Raw genomic sequence first — 21,956 nt, forward strand, 5'->3', positions numbered from 1 at the left:
TACCTTACCAGGTCGAGTAAGACCAAATGAGAAAATATATTTGAAAGTGATTTTTTTTTTTTAAACTGCAAAGCACCAAGCAAGTACAAGCTGTCGTTGGTAATTAATTCTAACTATGACATTTTAAGGCCAAGTGGCAGAAGATAATATATGAGGAATGCTTGACTTCATTAGCCTCTGTCTGACTTTAGTTGATCACTGGAGACTGGGACCACCCAAGATGAAACATGGAGCGTGGCATAGCCGATCCTTCCATTTGAAGCAGGCGGCTCCGGCCAGTGGTTCTGAAGCTGAACCCCAAAGCTTCTGCACGTGTCGCTGCTGTCACAAACCCTCGGCCAGGCTGCTCTTAGCTGCTTGTTAAAAAATTGCATCAAGGGCAGTCAGGCTGTCTTTCCCACTCTGCCTCTCGCTGCACTCTGCACACGGCTCCTCTTGGCTTTCTTCCTCCTGTGTCCTCCCCACCCCGTCGCCTGCCAAGCCCTGACACCCTCCACGTATGCTCCGCTAGGGTCACAAGGACCTAAGCGACCAGGGCTAACTGTGTCATCTTTCCATCTGTGGCATTCACACTGATGGTGAAATAGCCTAGTAGACATTGTATTTGGCTCTTCTGGATTTCAATTCACCTACTAATGTCATATGTATAACTTTATATTATGGAAGAGTTTATCGAACAGACTTTCTGATAGAACTTTTTGGTAATAAGACGTTCCAGCTAACTGCAATTTCCAGCTGGTCTTAACTGCATAGCACCCCTTACATTCAGCATGTACTCACTCTTCCTATTTTGTACAGAAAATAAAGACCACTAGGGTTGAACCCCCTCAGTATTCCACTTGAAAACTTAGCTTTATTCCCCCTATGCTTATCTCCTTCCTTCTTTTCTCAGGAAGTGTCTAATCTATGCCTACAGCTCTCTAAATACAGGTTCGGTTTGTCACTTCACACATAAAAATTAACACCCTATTGCTTAAAGGATAAAGTCCAGGCTCTGTAGCATAGCAGGGAAAATTCACCACAGCTTGGTCTTTCCACTCTAGGCCCCCACTTGGATCCATTATCCTATCCTTAAGTTTCACCAGATTACTTGCTGAGCCTCAGCCAGCTATGGCCGTGCACCTTGTCTCTGGCAGAAGGACCTCCAGACCTCAAGGCCCATTTCAAGGCCTATTGTGGAGTACCCTGGAGTCTATAAACTGGAATTGATTATGCCCTTGTCTTTGTGCTCATAAAACTGTTTATCCACAAATACAGGTGCTTAGAATATTGAGTGACAGTTTTTTGTATGTATGTTGATTCTCACATTATTTTATCCTGAAGGGAGTTTTCAGTGACCAGGCGGCCTAAGTATGAAGGACGAAAGGCAAATTTTCCATTTGTGTGTGTATCCCCTGACTTGTTCCAAGAATTGTTGAGATCTGTTTTTCTTGAAACTTAATTCCTTCTAAGTATCTGCCAGTCTCCCTTCTTCCACAAAGGCTCTAATTTTTATTTGGGAATTCCTTCCCCTCCTCTTCCCCCCACCCACCGCCCCCACCCCACATGCTTCAAATGAGGCTGACTCCATCCCAGGACCTCTGGGTCCTGACCAAGCTGGTCACCACATATCATCCCTCTTGGCCACAGGGATTGCTTCAGGATTAGTGCAAAAATCTAAGACCAATGAGGACCAATGAAACTTGATTGCAAGACTTTGGTTTAATCTTTCAGGAAAGCAGGGTATAAAAAAGAGAGGATACGGGGCACCTGGGTGGCTCAGTCAGTTGAGCGCCTGACTTCGGCTCGGGTCATGATCTCACAGCTCGTGAGTTCGAGCCCCGCATCAGGCTCTGTGCTGACAGCTCGGAGCCTGGAGCTTGCTTCGGATTCCATGTCTCCCTCTCCTGCCCTCCGCTGCTCACAATCTGTCTCTCTCTCCTTCAAAAATAAATAAACATTAAAAAAAAAAATTAAAAAGAGAGGATATAGGGTCTGGAGCTGCTGCCTAGAAATGGAAAGAGTGAAAAGCTGCCCTCTTGACCTGGTTGATCCCCCAGTCACATTCTACCAGTCTGCTCCCGGACTGGCACGTTACGTGAGCCAAAAGATTCTCTTTGCAACAGAAAGGATCCTAACTGAAGGAGTAGTTACCTTAACCTTTTAGGTGACCCACTACAACATGGGTATCATTACTTGGTACGGGATTCCTGTCTACATACTGCTTAAACTGGAGGAATCTTTTTTTTTTAACCTTTTTTCAATCAAGACACCACATGACCTTATAAGGATAAATTCTGGGTTTCAGACCTACTGAGCCACCCGAAGCACCTTAAACACACAGTATGTCTCTCAACTTTGGCCCTTCGTCCATATAGCACCCTCTGCTGAGAATGCCTTCTCTTCCTTCTTTACCTCTTACTTGTACCTCAGAACCCAACTCAGGTGTTGCATCATCAGGGAAGACTGCTCCCTTATCAATTCTCCCCATACCCCAAGTTTACATAAGCTGGGTCATAATCATATATTAGCTTTCTTTCTCTTGTACTAGACTCCTAGTGACTCCTTAATGGCCGAAATGAATTCTTTTTCAGCTAGAACCTGGCATTGTGCTTGCCCTGTAGTGGGCTGTAATAAATATTTATTAAACAAACAGCTGAAATCATCTAATTCACTCATTTTACCGATAAGGAAACACGGGCAGTTCAATGACTTGTTCAGTGTTACGCAGCATTTTACCCACTAAGTTGATTTGTGGCCTTGTCCCTACAAGAGAGGATATCTTCCCTTCCAACGGGGAAGGCTATCTTGAGAGAAAAAAAAAACACTTCACACACAACTTACAGACACTTCAGCTCACTCAACTTTTTTCATTTAAATTCACTTTATTAAGGTATAACTTACGTGCGGTAAAATGTATGCATTTGAATGATATAGTTCCATAAGGTTTGACACACATCACCACATCACCATCTGCACCTCGATCATTTGTGGTGTAGAACATTCCCACCACCTGAAACGTTTCTCTTTAATCCCCTTCCCATTTGATCTCCCATATACACCTTCACTCCAGGCAGCCACTCGTCTGCTCTGTCCCTGAAGTTTAGATTGGCCTTTTCTAGAGTTTCATTTAAACAGAATGGTACATATGTACTCTTGTGTCTAGCTTCTTGTGCTCAGCACAATGTTTGACGGTCATCCATGTTGCCGTATGATTAGTTGTCCTTTCCTTTTTATCACTGAGCAGTATTTCATTGTGTGACTATTTCATACAGTTTGTTTATCCGTCATTGTTAATGGGCATCCACAGTGTTCTCATGTTTTGGTATATTATGGACACAGCTATTTTGAGCATTTGTGTGCAAGGCTTTCTGTGGACCCATAGCTTCCTTTTTTTTTTTTTTTTGAGTAAATACCTAGGAGTAGAATGGCCGAGTCATACGTAAGCATAAATTTAACTTTCTACGAAACCTCTAAACTCTTTTCTGAGGTAGTTCTACCATTTTGCATGCCCACCAGCAGTGTGTAAGAGTTCCCCATGCTCCAAACCCTCACCAGCACTTGTTACTATCATGTTAATCATCCTAATAGGTGGTTTTCATTTGCATTTCCCCAATTACTGATGATGTTGAGCATCTTTTCATGCTTATTTGCCATTTATACATATTCGTTTGGAAAGTGTTCAAATATTGTGCCCATTTTTAATTAATTATCTTCAGTTGTAAGAATTTCTTATTCTGGATACACTTATGGTTTTAAAATTTTCTCCCATCCCGTGGCTTGTCTCTTAATTTTCTTAACTATCTTTCAAGGAGCAAAACTTTTAACTTTGTTGAATCAGTTTATCTTTTTTCTTTTTATGGATCATATTTTTTGTGTCCTATCCAAGAAATGTTTCCATAACTAGAGGACACAAGGATTTTTTTCCCCTATGTTTTCTTCTAGAAGCTTCAGTTTTAGCTCTTAATTTAAGGCTATGATCTTTTTTTTTTTTTTTTAAGTTTGTGTATAGTACAAAAGTTAAGGATTGAAGGTCATGTTTTTGCATATGGATGTGCAATTGTCCCAGCCCTATTTGCTAAAAAAACAAAAACAAAAACAAAAACAAAGCTATCCCTACTATGTCAGCCCCTCTGTATAAAATCAATTGATCATATATCTGTTAGCTTATTTCTGGACCCTTTCTATTCTGTTCCATGGATTTATATCTATCCTCCAATGCCACACTGTGTTGATTCTGCGGCTTTAGAGTAAATCTTGAAATTAGGTAGTATCAGTCCTCTAATTTCGTTTCCTATATCAAAATTATTTTTGCCTGTTCTAAGTTCTTTGCATTTCTAAATAACTTTTAGAACCAGCTTTCCCATTTGTACCAATTTTTTTAAAGGTGATGAGATTTGTATTGAGATAGCATTGAATCTCTAGATCAGTTGGAGACGATTGATAACTCACCAATATGGAGCATTACAATCCATGAACATGAGATACCTCTCCATCTAGTTACGTCTTCTTTAATTCCATTCAGTAATATTTGGTAGTTCTCCATGTAGAGTCCTTATACATATTTGTCAAAATATCCCTAATTAATTCACATTTTATGCTTTTGTAAATGGTATTTTTAATTTCAATTTCCAATGGTTTGTTAATATAGAAACAGAATTGATTTTTTTAATATTGACCTTGTATCCTGGGACCTTGCTAAACTTACCACTTCTAATATCCCTTTTTGTAGCTTCCCTAAGATTTTCTACATATACAATATGTCATCTATAAATAAAGACAATTTTGCATTTTTTTCAAATCTATATGCTTTTTTTATTCACTGACTAGAACTTGCAATAGAATATAGATTTTAAATTAAATGTACCTCTTTCTCAAATAAGCGCAATAAATATTTTAACTATGTATCAGTGTAATAGTTTGGTCAATTTAGCAATAAAACAGTGGGAGGAAATGAAACAGATGCAGAAGGAGGTGGGAGACCTATCAATACACAGCGAAGAGAAATTTGGTCCGTTGTATGTCACTGATCATCCAAATGCTTTCTTCAAATTATTCCTTTTAATGTAAGCAGCTGGCCTCAGGTGTTATCAATGCCTTTTTTCCATTAATTAGGCAATTGTTTTCGTATTACTTCTTCAGTTGTTCTTAATCCTTAAAACTTTGTTCTTAGATAATGCGGTGTGTATATTCAACCTACATTAAATCCTTACTCAGAACACGGTATCCTGCTGAACATTCAATGTTGCTATGTATTTGTATGCTTGCTTTCTCAGTAACAAATGTGGTAAGAGAAAGTCCTTCTTATGTAAATGGAACACGAACACCTCTTTTTGCAGGCAATGGTGCCGTCCTTCCTTTGGTGGGAAGAGTAATGGTCCGCCATGTCCCAGTCCCTGAACTCATATGTGACCTTACATGGCAAAAGGCACTTTGCTTATGTGATTAAGTCAGATTTTGAGATGGGGAGATTATCTTGGGTTGTCAGGTGGGACCAATGTAGTGACCAGGGTCCTTCGAAGGGAAAGAGGGAGGCAGGCAGACGTGTCTGAGTCAGGGAGGGATGTGCTACTGGCTTTGACAATGGAGGAAGGGATACAGGTTGTTGTAGTAGCTGGAGAAGGCAAGGTGATGGGTTCTCCCCTACAGCCTTTAGGAAAAACCCAGCCCTGTTGACACCTTGATCTTAAGGCTTCTGACCTCCAGGACCATAAGATCGTAATTTTGTGTTGTTTTAAGCCACTAAATGTGTAGTCATTTATTGCAGCAGGAAATTAATCCACCTCCTCTCAGATAAATTGGATTTACCATATCAACTGTAACATATGATAGCGAGTTCACATTGCTTTAATTCTCTTACCTATAAAATAGAGGATTCTACATGTCCGGTGCCTCTCATGTGGTTTTTATAATGATCAAATAAGATAAAATGTGTAAAAATATTTTGAAGGCTACCTTCTGCTCTGCTACTGATAGGGAAAAGACCCCACGAAGTTGGGCTATTACAAGACAAGCATAACAGAGGAAGAGAGGTGTTGGGGGAAATGTATTGCCAAGTCCTAACATTTCTTTCCATGTGGAGGAAGTTCATTGGTGTAATGCTCCTCACTCCCTCTTCCCATGGAGAGGAGTAAATTATATTATTGATGAGGTTGGGATCAGTGAGTGGGGATACAAAGCCCACTCCTTTCTCTCATATTTCTCTTGGGATCCAGCAACCCAAAGCAAGCATATGTTCTGCACTGCTTCTCCACACCCTGGCTTTAGAAATCTGGATCCCATGGTATGGAAGGGGAGGGTGGTGGTTAGACGGGGTGGCTACAGTTGTTCAGTGCATCGCTGAGTGCATAAGTTTTGAAAAGCCTGTCCTTGCTGCAAAACTAAGTCACACTCCGGGGGGTTAACTTTATCAGTAAGAAAGATGATATATCTTCATCAGCTTTCATCTGCCTAGGTTTTAATTTTATCTCCCAAGCTCTCAGAACTCGGGCAGGAAGACAGGTGCTGTTTATTGGACCTCCAAGCCTTATTCAACTGGGCCAGGAAGTTAAGGGTCACAAGGAAGAAATGACAATGATGGGTCATGGAATCTAAGCTAGAAAAGAAAAGAAATGAAGGATAAGTACGGGATGGCGATAGGTATGGAAACAGAGGGGTAGGAGGAGAGTGAAAGTAAAAACAAAAAACAAGTAAAAGCATTTTTAAAAAAAATATTTGTTTTTTTAGAGAGAGAGTGCAGAAGGGGCAGGGGATGGGTGGGACAGAGTTTCCAAAGCAGGCTCTGCACTGACAGCAGAGAACCCAACGTGGGGCTCAAACTCACGAACCATGAGACCATGACCTGAGCCAGAGTTGGACGCTTAACCGACTGAGCCATCCAGGCGCCCTGAGTAAAAGCATTTTTGAAGGGAAGGTACCTCAGCAAGTAACTTGGAAGGATCATGCCTGTAACCGGAAGGAGATATTTGCATTCGAAATTTTGAACTTGGTGCCAATTTTGTTGATGCCAAGATCTAAGGCATGGTGGATAGCTAAGGCAGAGTAGGAAAACATCGTTGACAGTATAAGGAAGTCAGGAAACCAAGAGTCCGTGGCGTTGGATGACTCATCGGTCTAAATATTGAAGTCACCAAGAAGGATGACAGAAATAGGGAAGAAGAAGGAAACAGACTTGCGAGTTAGTTTTACCGAGAATCAGAAGGAAAGACTCAGAAAGTACTAGTTAGTAACTACAACTTGGAGGAGGAAGAATGGTGCGAGCAGATGGCGTGAGCCTCAAAGGAGCAGAAGGGGTTCGCAAGAGGGAAGGGGGAGTACAACTCAAATTGGCACTGAGGAGTAAGGCTGGTGCTGAATCACTTTGGGTGTCAGAGAAAAGAAAGAACCCATTTGAGAGCGCTGCAGGGAACCGTGTCCCCGGGATACAGCCTGCTTCTAGTTACGTGAAGAGGGGCAGAGAACCTTCAGGAAAGAGGTTGAAAAATACAAGAGTTTATTGATTTCACCCTGGGAATTGGGAATTCCAGAGACAAAGGGGAGTGCTTCACTAGGGAGGGGAATAAAGAGTGGGGTGGGGATTAGGCCGATTAGAGGAAGGAAGTTTAGATAACTGATGACTGAGAGGCTTGGAATTCTGAGGCAGAGTGCCGTAAACAAGGCTGGGTGGACGGCTGATCCTCCCAGAGGTGACTGAGCGGCCTTCCGTTCTATTGCTTGGGTCCACACCGTTTCTTCCCGATGGGGCAGCTGCTCCCTCAGGCAGCCTGAGGTTGGCAGCTAATTATAGTCAGCTGCAGTTGTGGTTGCCTCTGACATAGCACTGCACTAGTTGGGTGACTTAGCTATTTTTTTTTTTTTCCACATCTAGTGAATTTGGTTCTCCAAATTCTTCACGAAAGTCTTCATGAAATAGAAAGCCACAGGTTATCTCCAGTACGCAACTTAATTTGCACCCATAGCATGTACAGTGATGAACTGACCCAAAGAGAGAGAGAGAGAGAGAGAGGGGTGGGGTGGGAGGGAATGAATGAATGAATGAATGAGGATTACAAATGTCAATAGTAAGGGCCACCTGGGTGGCTCAGTCAAGCCCTCCGACTCTGGCTCAGGTCAAGATCTCGCAGTTCGTGGGTTCAAGCCCTGCGTCGGGCTCTGTGCTGACAGCTCCAGAGCCTGGAGCCTGCTTCAGATTCTCTCTCTCTCCCTCTCTGCCCCTCCCTCCTCACACTGTCTCTCTCTGTCTCAAAAATAAATAAACATTAAAAAAAATAAAAGAAAATAAAGAATGTCAATGGTATGACTCTGTAGGGAGAAATAAGCAGGTTTTTCTTTGTCCCTCTGTCATCTTTCAAAGGACTGTAAGCCTTGCCTTCAAAAAAGGGCATACGATTTTTTGTGTTGTTGGGCATCCTCCCCTAGTGTAGACGAAAACTGGCTGAATGATGAAGCATTTCATGTGTGAGAGCCTCAAGAAAAGAAAAAGGCTTGAATACATATGCAGAAAGAAACATGTGGATCCATAGACAGGCTGATAGAACCCCAACTCTGTCAGAGGCCTGATCTTACCAAGCTGGTGATGAAGTACAGAAATGTAAGGGGTCAGTGTACAAGGGACGGAACTCCCCTGGGCAGAAGGCCACCCCAGGACTTCAGCCACAGGATAAGCTCAGTGGCCTCATCTGGTGAATAGGAATGACCTCGCACACTTCTCTTACCACTACATTCAACCACTGTGTGAAAACACCTCCCAGTATCACCCTCAGAATCTCTTTACTCTGAGGAATCACCAGACACCCATTCCATGTGAGGGAATTGGTTGGAAGAGACAGGGAGAGTTCCTATACCTGTGCTTTATAGAGAACCATGCATCTTAGTAACGCCTGTGCTAGAGACAGAGGGAACAGTCACCACTGCTGAAAACAAATATGTTCACAATATCCTCTATTTTTGTTTATACCCTATTAGACGTAGACTTGAAACCCAGTTCCAACATTTGCTAGCTGGATGACCTTGGTGAAATTACCTAACCTTTATAAGCCTTAATTTCTTCATCTATAAAATGCTAATCAATACCAAATAGAGCATATAGTATAAATTTCCCACTAAAAACTGTTTGAGCTGCGTTCCAAAAAATTTCCATATGTTGTGTTTTCATTTAGTTTAAATACTATCTAATTTCCCTCTGTGATTTGGTTGGCATCCTTTCAAATCTGTGGAGACTTGTTGGACGGCCCAAGATATGTTCCGTGTTCCATAAGAGTTCTGTGTGCATTTGAAATGAATGTGTCTTTTACTCTTGTTGGAGAAAGTGTAAGACGTATCATAAATTCGGTTAAAACTGGTGATAAAGAGAAAATCTTCAAAGCAGCCCAAGAATTCCCATTCTGTGCAGAACAGCAGGGTTAAGAATGGCAGCATATTACTGTTGGAAACATGCAAAACGAAGGACCGCGGACCAACATCTATAAAGCACTGCAAACAATCGTGTCAGTCTAGAATTCTCTACCCAGTGAAGATATCTCTCAAAACTGAATGGGAAATAAAGACTCTTTTTTCATACATCGAAGAGCTGGAAGTATTCATTACCAGGAGACATGCCTCAAGTGGTAAAGGAAATCAAGTGGAAGAAAATCTGGGTCTACCACCAAGGAATGAAGAGCACTGGAAATGATAATTATGTGAGTAAATATTAAAAAACAAAAACTTTGTTCTTATTATTTAAATTCATCTTAAAAATAAACCATGTAGGGGCACCTGGCTAGCTCACAGTGGAAAATGCACCCAACTTTTAATCTCGGGCTCATTGAAGCCCCATGTTGGGTGTAGAGAATAGTTAACTGAATCAATAAATAAACATATAAAGCAAAAATAATAATAAATCATGAGGTTTATGTATAAGTAAACTATGTGACCACAGTAGCACATCAGCAAGCAGGGTAGAAATGTAAGTACCCAGTGTTAGGTTCTATACATGAGTGGTACTCTATCACGTGAAGGCATAGTATCATAAATTAAAGATGTATGTAAAACTCCTAAAGCAACCACTTGAACAAAACAACCAAGCTACAATTGATAAGCTGAAGGAGATAAACTGGAATTATAAAAACATGCAGTTTGAAAGAAGGCAGAAAAAGAGTGAAAAGGAAGCAAAATACAGATAGAGAAAAGGAAACAAAATGCAGATTGTTTTACTGGATAAAAACAAACAAGCAAAAAAACCAATACCTAACTACGTGTTCCTTATAATAAACCCATTTTAATATGAAAACATAATTAGATTAAAAGTAAAAGGATGAAAAAAGACTTAGCAGGCTATCACTAATCAAAAGTAAGCTGGAATGGCTATATTAATATCAGACAAGTCAGATTTCAAAACAGAGAACATTATCATGATAAAAGGTGAAGTCCTCAAGAATACACGGCAGTCCCAAACATCTATACACACAGCTGAGTTTCTAAATATATGAAGTAAAATTGATAATGCTAAGAAAAATAGACAAATCTGAAATTGTAGTCAGAGATGTCAACATCCCTCAATCAATTATTTATAGGCAAAGTGGGCAGAAAAATCAGTAAGGAAATAAATGAACAACATTATTAGCCAAGTTCATTTAGTCATATTTATAGAACACTTCATCCAACAACAGCAAAATACACATTCATTTCAAGTGCATGCAGAACTCTTATGGAACAGAAAACATATCTTGGGCCATTTAATGAGTCTCAACAGATATAAAAGGATTCTAGCCATATAAAGTATTTTCTCTGGTAACAGTGGAATTGTAGTAGAAATCAATAGCAAAGATATCTAGAGAAAACTTGAACTATTTGAAAACTAACACACTGCTAAGTAACCCATGAATCGAAGAATAAATCAAAAAGGGAAATTAGATAGTATTTGGACTAAATGAAAACACAATCTGTGGAAATTTTTGGAATGCAGCAAAAACAGTGTTTAGTGGGAAAATTGCACTCTAAAGTCTTATATTAGAAAAGTGGAAAGATTTCAAATCAATTATCTTAGCTCCATTAAAAAAATTTAAAAAAATAACATTCAACCAAAAATAGGGGGTAATTTCCAATCGAAATACAGCTCTTCCATATCTCATTTTGTCAACAATGGTAAACATGATTCTCAAGTACACAAGAAATGACAGAACAAAATATCTATAATCATTTATCTTATCCAACGATTCACGTACCATAGTTTCAAAACAACGAAACTATCACCCTAACACAAAAAGGTTCTTAAATGTCTTTGTCATATGTTCACCTCCTTCTTGTACTATTACTTATAGTTGCACCATATCTATGTTCCAGAGCATATAGTCAGAATATACCACACCCCTCTTCCATTTAACCCTTATTTGTAGAACTCTTGGTTCTACAAGTAACTCTATTGAGTGCTCACCATCAATACTTAAGCCAGTGTCTTGCTAATCATTTTAGTTGTCTGAAGCTTTTTTTCTAGTAGATTCCTCAAGAAGGGCTCATGAGAGAGAGGGACAATAATCCCCAAGTCTTCATGCTGATTACAGTTTGTATGCATCCTTTTTTACCTGAAAGTAAGTTTAGCTGGATATAAAATCCTTGGCTCCCATTTTCTTTCCTTGAATATCTTAAATATGTTATTCTCTTTTCTTCTGCCCAAAATGAGATGATAATCTAATTCTCTTTTCCTTATATGTCACCTGCCATTTTTGCCTCTATTTTCTAAGGCTTTGTTTCACTTTCTTTAAAGCCAAGTAATTAAAATATGTCTTGATGTTGGTTCTTTCCTGTTGATCTTCTGAGGTTCGTGGTGTGCTCTTTCAACATATAATTTGAATTTTTTTTCCAAAAAATTTTCTTGATATAATTTGTAGTGTTTGTTGTGTTTCCTTGTTTTGTTTTGTTTTGTTTTGTTTTTCTACAGGAAACCCTGTATATCTTTATATAACTCTATTAGATAGGCCTTCTTATCCCCTTTTTTCAATTAATGAAACTGATGATCAGAAAAATTACATAAGTTGTTCAGGTTTCCACAGCTGGTAAGGGGAAGGTAGAACTCCAGTCTGCTTACCTCTGGGTCCTGAGGTCTTTCTCCCACACTAGCTAACCAGGCCAGGTGTCACAAAGCTGGATTTTCCCTGTTTTTATTTCACTGCCTTTCTTTCCAATGGTCACTCTCATATGTCTTAAAACCTTGCTTCTCAAAGTAAGGTCCTCGGACCAGCAGCATTAGCATCTAAGGAGCATTGGCGCTCATTAGAACTGCGGAATCTCCTTTTCTTCAGGACAACTGAATGAGAATCCAAATTTTTGTAAGATGCCCTGGTAATTTCTGTTTGCATTAACAGTTGAGAAGCAGTGGTCTAGGAGAAAAATCTCAAGGTACTTTAGGCAGTGTTTCTCAAACTTTACTGCATGTTGGAATCACCCTGGAATCATTTAAAAATCCTGATACCCAGAGGCACCTGGGTGGCTCGGTCAGTTAAGAGTCCAACTTTTGATCTTGGCTCAGGTCATGATCTCATGGTTGGTGAGTTAGTTTGAGCCCCATGTCAGGCTCTCCACTGCCAGCCCAGAGCCTGCTTGGGCTTTTCTCTCCGTCTCTCTCTGCCCCCTCCCCCTCTCGCTCGCTCTCAAAAAAAATAAACATTAAAAAATAAAATAAAATCAGGGGTGCCTGGGTGGCTCATTTGGTTGGGTGACCGACTTCAGCTCAGGTCATGATCTCACAGTTTGTGAGTCTGAGCCCCGCGTCGGGCTCTGTGCTGACAGCTCAGAGCCTGGAGCCTGCTTTGGGTTCTGTTCTCCTCCTCTCTCTACCCCTCCCCTGCTCATGCTCTGTGTCTCTCTGTCTCTCAATAATAAATAAACGTTAAAAAAAAATTTTTTTAAACAAAATAAAATCGAAATCAAAATCCTGACACCCAGGCCACAACCCTACCAATTAAATCAGAATCTCTGGGGGTGGAGTCCAGGTATCAATATATTTTTAAAAAGAAATTTTTTTTTTAACATTTATTTATTTTGAGACAGAGAGAGGCAGAGCATGAAAGGGGAAGGTCAGAGAGAGAGGGAGACACAGAATCTGAAACAGGCTCCAAGCTCTGAGCTGTCAGCACAGAGTCCAACGCGGGGCTTGAACTCACGGACCATGAGATCATGACCTGAGCCGAAGTCAGACGCTTAACCGACTGAGCCACCCAGGCGCTCGTCAACGTAGTTTTAAAGTTCTGCCAAAGTACAGCCAGGTTTGGGAGCCAGTGGTCAAGGCAGTTCTCTTCTTTCATGTTCCTAGGAATCAACTGGGAGCATCTTAAATTACAGATGCTCATGCAGCGGATGGAGGGTGGGGTCTGGGATTTTGCATTTCCAGCAAGTTCCCAGATGACGGCTGCTGCTGGTTCCGAGGAGTTTCTGGTGCCAAATGAAACCGCCTGCCGTTTCCTTCAACAAGACCAACGGGTACAAATAGCACGGAATCCAGCAAGCTCCTGGAGGGCACAGGCCCGCCTGCTGATCTCTGTGGGCCATAAGACAAGGAACTCTAGGGCAGGGGAGGGGTGCCGCATACTCTTCTAGGGCCTTCCAGCTTACTTCACACCTGGTGCCCGGCTGAGCCGCCTCCTAGCTGGTTCCTGGGGCAGCACTGCAGTCCCAGGCCAAGAGCTCTTGCAGGCGCGCACCTCTCCCTGGCTGCCCGCCTCTCCCCTGGCTGCCTGCTTTCTCCTTCCCTAGTCTCTTTTCCGCACTTTGCCCTGGGTTCCTGGCTCTGGGCTCCCCGGGGCTCCCTGAGACAGTGCTCACTCTCCCCCCCCTGCCCCCCATGCTTACGTGGGCTTTGGACTCCGTCCAAACTGCAAAAGCTCGGGCCAGAACACTGGGAAACAGAAGCCAGGAGAACAAGGGCCACAGGCCTGAGTGCCTAAAAGACGCGGCAGGACAGAACGTGATTTGGTTTTCGGCCTGACTCCATCCGTGATGTGCAAGATTTGGGCTGACGACCGCAGCTTGGCGCGACTTGCCCTGTTCTTCCTCCAGCTTTTAATTTGCATATTTCTCTCCCTTGGCAAGACGCTAGCCACTGTCATCAGCAGGTTGTTTGAGGCAGCCCGGGGTTGGGTTTGCTGAGGCCCGGAGCTCTGACTCAAATCCCCTGGCCCGCGGCAGAGTGGGGACGGTTGCTTGCGAAGCAAAGGCTGAGTAAGGTCTTCCCTCTGGACACACCGAGGCTGAGGAATCCCCCCCGACAGCCTCCGTGGCCCCGTTCCTGAGGGGGCAGGACACTCACCCAGAATTCCAGTGGGCCAGAAGCTCGCCTCTCCCACAGAGCAAACCGACTCCCTTGTCTCTAGGTTTGACAGAGGAAAGAACGAGGAGGGGTGGGGAGGGAAAAGCCGAGGACTTGCGGTGCCCATTGCCAAGGCAGCCAAGTCGGAGCATCTTAAAATTTCAATTTCTACGTTGGGATCATCCATCCTGTGTTTTTTACCGGGGGCTTTGTTCACTGATATTTTCCTGAGCACTACTTACAAGGCATTTTCCCACATGCCAGATAAAATGAGTCATCAGGACACAACGTGTTTACCCTCTGGAATAACACTGTTTTCTCTTCCAGATCCTTAAGACTCTATTTAATTTCTTGCCAGTTTCTAAGGATTCAGAGAAAGCCACTCTGGGACCTAAAAGAATTAATGCAGCTCAAGGCTGAGCAGATTTCTCCTCTCTGCTGATCGTGTAATTAATCCTTATTGTTTCCCCAAAAGGTAGCCAAGGGAACGCTTCCTTCCCCGGGGAAGGTTCAACAGCCTCTCCAAAACCCTTGTCCCAGCTAGTAGTAAGTGGCCATGCACGCACGGCACAATCTGTGGGTTGGGCCCAGCCTCTTGGGATTGGCCTCTGGTCTCCCATAAGTAGTCTAAGTAGATGTAAGCTCCTGTCTTCACTTCCCCAACCCTAATAACACCCCCGGAATACTATTTCAAGGGAGCTGTTTTGAGGGCTGCAACAAAAGAAGAAATTCCCTGTTTTATAAGTAATTGGTCTAGCGAAACCTCACCTAGGGAGGTAGCTAATTAACTAAGAGGGAGCAGAGGAGGAAGCCTCTCTGGAGGAAATTCCATGACATGCAGAGAAATGAGCCAGGTGTGGAGGTTGGCTGGCTCTGGGACTGCCAGTGTCTGTGGGACCACTAAGAGCCTGTGGCAGCCGTAAGCATCCGACGAATGAGAGGAACTCCTTCAGGGCTCTAAGATTCAGGCCTGGAGCCACCTGCCCTGTAAAGCCCCAGAGTTACGATTCTGCTCTCCCCTCTCTGGTTCTCAGTGTGGTTGCCGGGGGGAAGAGCATCAGCATGGCCCGGGAACTTGTCAGAAATGCACGTTCTCAGGCACTGTCCTAGATCTCCCGAGCCTGAATCCCTGGTGGTGGGATCCAGCACGTGCCTGAGCAAGTCCTCTAGGCGATTCCGGGGCAGGCTCGAGTTTGAGGACACCTGCTCTGCTGAAAAACTTCATTGTTTGTTCAGCCCCTTTTAAATCAGGATCATCCGGAGGGAAGAGGGGTTGGGGATTTCAAATCAGCCTGCCTGGCTCTGAGGACTAGCTCTGCCACTTTCTAGTCCTGTGACCTTGTACATCTTCCCTCAGCTCTAGGATGGGGGAAGTAATGACTGTTCCCAGGAGGTCACGAGTGTCTGCCTCTTCCCCCCACCAGCGATCGATTGAATAGGAAATTTACAGAACATGACTCACTGTCCCTAGAATGGAAATCTGCAAGACAAGGAATGGCCACGCATGTGCAAGATGCTATGTTAATACATTTTTAATTAACATTTTTAAGTGGTTCTAGGTTTAAAAGAGTTCAGTTCAGCCTTTGAGTCCTGAGGATAAAGACTTTTTTTCTTTTTTTTTAGCAGAAATATGTTTCCCCATGTTGACTCTCATCCAAATAGTTTCAAAGATTAGATTAAAACTTTCCTAAAAAGTGAAACTTAACTTCGTGCACTTATGCTTCCTTGTTCTTCTTTTTAAAAGAGAGAACAGATCATGTGAGCCTTGATTCTGTTTCTTTGTGTATGTAATTCAGGATTAGGCAAAGTTAAAATGGATCAAAATGATTTGAGCATTTTCCTTCTCTTAAAGCAGAACATTTTCGACTCTGTTGCATGCTACACGGCTTTTTGCATACATATAAAAAAGCATATCTTTGTAGCAGGAATTTTAGAAAATACAGAGAAATATGAAGAAGAAAGAGAATACCCATATCCTACCACTCAGAGACAGCCACGGTTCATGTTTCAGTATATTTCTCCGTGGGTTGTTTTTTTCTGCTGAGGGGGGGGGATTATTAACACGTGAATGTACCTAAGAACTTTTTAACGGGATCGTACCATTTTGTTGTGATCACCCTGCAGAGGTGAACCAAAGTTTGGTTCAGATGTCAAAACAGGTGATGCCACAGACACATACCGAGAGGATATGAAAAGGTTTGTTACGTTATCAGATTTCTGGGGAAGAGGGGTGCAGGGCAGGCTTCTAGGGAAGTCCAAGAATGGCTCAAGGGAGCAGGGAAAGGCAACTGGCGTTGGTTTTTATTGTGGTCGGAAGGGGGAGGCTGGGGTGAGGGCTCCTGCATAGCCCAGGCCTTGCACAGTTTGCCCGCCCTCTGATGCCAATGGAATGGCGACCCTGCGCTTTCTCGTCAGCTTGCCCAGGTCTGGGGCAGAAAGGAAGAGGGGACGGACGAGCTTGAAAGCTGTCACCAGCCAAACATCCAAACTGGAGTTAAGAGTCTTTATTACTTGCACAGTTTTGCATCTTTGTCTTAAATTTAATGTATGTTCTATGTTGAAGGGTGACCAAAAGTTTTATTGTCCAGCTAAATTTCTTTTGACCCTGGCATCTTGTGGCAACGCCAGTTCTCCCTGTAACTGGTCACTTATTCATTCATATTCCAGAATGATTTATGGATTAAAAGCACCATTGGTTCTTTTCTTATAAAACAAATGAAAAGATCATGGGAGAATAAAACATAGCATATGTCCTGAAAGCAATGCATCCCTAGGTTTCCCTTGAAAATAAATATGGCTTGCTCGGGGAAAAGTATCCAGAGGGTTTTCTTGTTTGTGAGTATATTTGCATTTTTTATGATCGCACATAGTTCTCGCTATTCTGCAAAATATGACTGCAGAATGTGTGAGTCACATACCTAATCTGCTTTTAAATATTGGTTCTAAAGAACATAGGTACTTATAATCCTACAGTTGGAGTCCACACCTTATAACAACAAAAGACAGCTCAAGTCAGCTTTGCAAACAGGAATCATAACTAACCGCGGGGCTATTTTTTCCATCTGTAATAAAGAATGTTCCAGCATCTTTAATGACCGAAGATAATCCTCTGTCGTCATCGTGCGCATCTCGGTTATAAAAATATATACGCTGCTTTGAAGAAAGGTTCTGGTCTGCTGATGTCAAGTGAAGGTCAGATTATGGAAAACTGGCATTGTTACAGCAAAAGATGAGGCCTACTTATGTTTTCTCTTGGTATTTTGAATAACGAATCTCACTACGTAGTTTCCAACTTGAAGATTTAATTAAGGGCATGAGGAGTGAGAACATTTTGAATAGATCAGGAAGATCAGAACAAACTGGAATATCTTATTCCAGGATAAAAAAGCACATGAAAGAAGAAAGAAAGAAAGAAAGAAAGAAAGAAAGAAAGAAAAACTATTTGGTAGAAACATTAGCCAATCCTGCTTTTTCCCTCTAATGAAAACGAGCTTGTCGTCTCCAAGAAATACAGTGGGTATGATTTCTGAAGTGAAGTGGAAAGATTGGCAATGCAATGTCAAAATAGTAGCTAGATGAGAGGGGCCTGAGTGGCTCAGTCGGTGAAGTGTCAGACTTCCGCCCAGGTCATGATCTCGCAGCCCGTGAGTTCGAGCCCCGCGTCGGGCTCTGCGCTGACAGCTCGGAGCCTGGAGCCTGCTTCGGATTCCGTGTCTCGCTCTCTCTCTGCCCCTCCCCCGCTCACGCTCCGTGTCTCATAAATAAATAAATATTAAAAAAAATTTAAAAAAAAATAGTAGCTAGATGAGGGCGGCACAAGACGGAAAGGCGGAGGCAGAGTGAACACGACGAGACAGAATGCTCTCCCACAGTTTTTAATTTAGAGAATCGGCTGTTCCTCCTACATCCCCTAAGAGGCATGGCCCAGGCCATGGCGGAAATGCTCCTGGAGCATGCCTTCTGGGACTGCGCTCTCCAGGAAGCTTCCCCACCCCGAGCTCCTGCTCCAGTCACCTGGGAGCCAGGCCAGAGCTGAGCACACCCTTCTTCCTCCTGGGAGCCCTGTGTGTTAACCTTGAGATGTTTAGCCACTCCATGCTTTTGGCTTCAAACTGCCTCTCCCGTTTTCCACCCTCAGTAAGAGCTCCCTCATTATCTTCACCAGGTATAGGAAACAACCTACATGAACTTGTTCACGCCAAGTGTTGGGGGGGAGGGGGGCGGGCGGGGGGAGGGGCACCGACCCTCTTCCTTCTCGGTTGCCCCGGCTGTGACAGAGGCTGTGGTTACTGACAGCAGCAGAGCAAGGATCCCAGGGCTTCTCCCAGTAAAGAATCTCGGAGGCTGTGGCTTTGCGAGCATTTCTGTGCTCCGTAAATCCAGGATGGAAAGAAAAGCCAGGGAGATTTAAGACTGGCGTCTAAGCCTCTTATCTCCCGGGCCCCAAGTCATCTAGTGACTGCCCAAAGCACTTGGCGGGAGCCCAGCCTGGATGGCAGGCTGGAGCTGGCTTCCTCATCACCTTGCCTCTGCAGGCAGTTCTGGCAAGTGCCTGGGCCAGTGGATGACTGGGCAAACCACCCGACTACAACCTAAATAAAACACAACAGAAACCCTTGTTATGGGCATTCCCGAAGTTGGCCTTCCGATGCACCCGAGGGACATCCCCATGGGCTCTCTGTCTGCCTCTGCCTCCCCCCACCAGCTTCTAAGGCCTCTAGTTGTTGCCAAGCAAGAGCTCTGTGTGGTCATGTTCACTCTTGACCCGGAACAGGAGTGTTTGCGGTGACCTCAGTCTAACAAAGCTCCCGTGAATCTTCTGAAGACGTTAAGGAACTTAACTCCAGATCAAAATAACATGCTTGAGGATCCTTAGATCGCTTGCGTGGCACGTTCATGTCCCATTACTGAGCACTCTGAATTTGTGCAGGGAGAAGTAGTCCTCTGCCTTGGGGATCACTGGCGAATTATTTGTGGAGAGTTAAGAACTACCTTGATACACATTCAGGCTAAACCTCGGGCTGTATCACCCTCTAATATTAAAGAGTGAGGACTGATCATGAAAATAAAGATAATGGCCACAATTTGGTAAACACCGACTTTATGTCAGGTACCATGCTAGGCACTGCCTACATTCTCCCTAGTTTTCCCAAGAACACGAGACATTTTATGACCCCCGCTTCGCATGTTTGAAAACTGAGTCTCTGGGCGGTGAGGGGACTTGCCCAAGGCCACACAGCCTGTTAGAGTCAGTTCCACACCGGCTCTGCCTTTTATCTCCCTGCCCCCTCAATCTATTATTTTGGCATTGTATTGGCCATCTTTACAATCCAGTTCAAAAAGTTTGTATCTCGGGGATGACAAGTTCTTTTGAGCTAAGGGGGAAAATATTTCTCCCAAATCTCTCTCTCTCTTTCTCTCCCTCTCTTTCTCTGTCTTTAAGAGCTTTCACAGTAAGATAGGCTTTGCTGAACTGTGCATGCTGGGACTGAAGAAAATCAAAATGGCCCCGGAGAACGCCAAGAGCGCCTACCTCACGGGATTGTTTTGGCGGGATTCCAAAATGCGTGTGCGGTCAACACAATGCATATCACACAGTCAGCGCTGAAAATGTTGACTATCACCACCATGAGGATGGTGACAATGATAATGGCGATGATGCCATGGTGATTGCTGTCAAGAAGTTCACAGTCTAGTGGAGAAGGTACTCAAGTAAACAGATGATCCTAATACAGCATGGTGTGAATAATGCCTGAAGTCAGAGCAGGACCAGGGGGAGGAGAACTCAAGCCAGCCCCGGGGCAGGGGTGTGGCTGGGGACCACGGCATTCCGTCAACACTCAGACACCCAGTGCTTATGGCACCGGGTGACTTACAATGGCCGCTCGTCTATGGGTCTGGGTAAACAGGAACAGAGTTAGGTTCAGACAACTGCTACTTTCATCATTTCGTTTTCCTTGTGCTGCAGAGGACCAGGATCTCTAGCAGCTTTGAAAAATGTCCTCTTGGAGGCTACTGAGGAGTATTTCGGATTTGTATTCCAGTTATCAGAGATCCCATTGTAATATAAAGGGGCAGGCAGGATGGAAAGATAAAGAATTACGGTCGCCTAGGAAACGGAACACTACATTTCCTGTCTCAAGGCTGAAGTTCCGTGCTCGCTGCAGAATGTTTTTTGGGAAGAGTATAAAACCAGGGTTCTTTTGGGTTACTGGAGACTCTGGCTCAGGACATCGGCAAGAGGCCCTTTGTTGACCTTATGTGAATGGCTTCCCCTGGCTCAGGTCACCTGAAGACATGGCATCCTGGTTCCTGGTCATCTGGGAACATGGCTATTCTCAGCTGCCTATAAAAGCAGAGTAAATGTTCCATCATTGGCCAGTTGTCAGTAAGTATCCAATCTGCCCAAAGTGCTATGGCAGGCTTTACGAGGGACACCGGATCCCTGTCCTCAGCACTTCCAATCTAGGTAAGAAGATAATGTCCCCAATGTTTATAGCAGCACTATTGACAATAGCCGAAGTATGGAAAGAGCCCAAATGTCCATCGATGGATGACTGGATAAAAAAGATGTGGTATATATATATACAATGGAGTACTACTCGGCAATCAAAAAGAAGGAAATCTTGGCCATTTGTAACTACGTGGATGGAACTGGAGGGTCTTATGCTAAGTGAAATTAGAGAAAAACAAATATTATGTGGCTTTGTGCATATGAGGAATTTAAGATACTGAACAGCTGAACACAAGGGAAGGGAAGCAAAGAGAATATAAAAACAGGGAGGGGGACACAACATAAGAGACTCTTAAATATAGAGAACGGAGGGTTGCTGGAGGGGTTGTGGGAGGGGGGACGGGCTAAACGGGCAAGGGGCACTAAGGGATCGACTCCTGAGATCATTGTTGTACTATATGCCAACTAACTTGGATATAAATTAAACAATAAATACATTAAAAAAAAAAAGATAATGTCTACACTAGGAGAGAAGTGTAGACAGTGTGGTGCTATAGTTGGGGTTCAGATACTGAGAGCCCCAGGAGTTTGGAAGAGGGAGAGAGCTGCCTTGCTACATGTAGGTATTTGAGGGAGGAACAAAAGCATCAGTTGAGTGAGTGGATGGAGAGGTGGGTGGGTAGATGAACGTGGGCCTGGGTACAGCGGCATAACACGGAGGTTTTGAAGCCAGTTGGAGAAGAGCTGCTGTCCTGTGGTTTACCAGCTGAATGGCCTCAGGAGGCTTAACGAGCCCCTTCAGACCCAGCTTCCTCGCCTATAAAACAGAGACGACGATACTTGCCTTGGAAGCTTCCTGAGGGATTCATTCGCAGGTGGTAAGGCTTGCGAAGCAACCCGTGTATGGTTGGCACTCAATGGAGAACAACCATGCTTATTCGCCTTGGTAATGGTCTAGAAAAGTCTTCCAGTGGACATGGAATGAGAAGCAGGCCTCAGGAAAGACGGGGAAGAACAGAAAGTAGGAGAAGGGCAACCTGTCGGAAGAACTGGAGAATGAGAAGAGTACCTAGAAAATCTGGAGGCAAAGCAGCGGTGCTCCGAGAGGCTAACCAGAGCCACGGGCTCATGGGCTTAGAAAGTCGACTTGGCGCCTGAGTTGAGAGGCCTTGAAATGCCAAGAAACTCCGGCTTTCCCCTGGGGGTCAGTTAGGAAGACTGAAGGTTCAGAAGGAAGCAGAAGGG

Source organism: Panthera onca, chromosome B1, assembly GCF_046562875.1.
Source record: "Panthera onca isolate mPanOnc1 chromosome B1, mPanOnc1 haplotype 2, whole genome shotgun sequence".
Taxonomy (NCBI): domain Eukaryota; kingdom Metazoa; phylum Chordata; class Mammalia; order Carnivora; family Felidae; genus Panthera; species Panthera onca.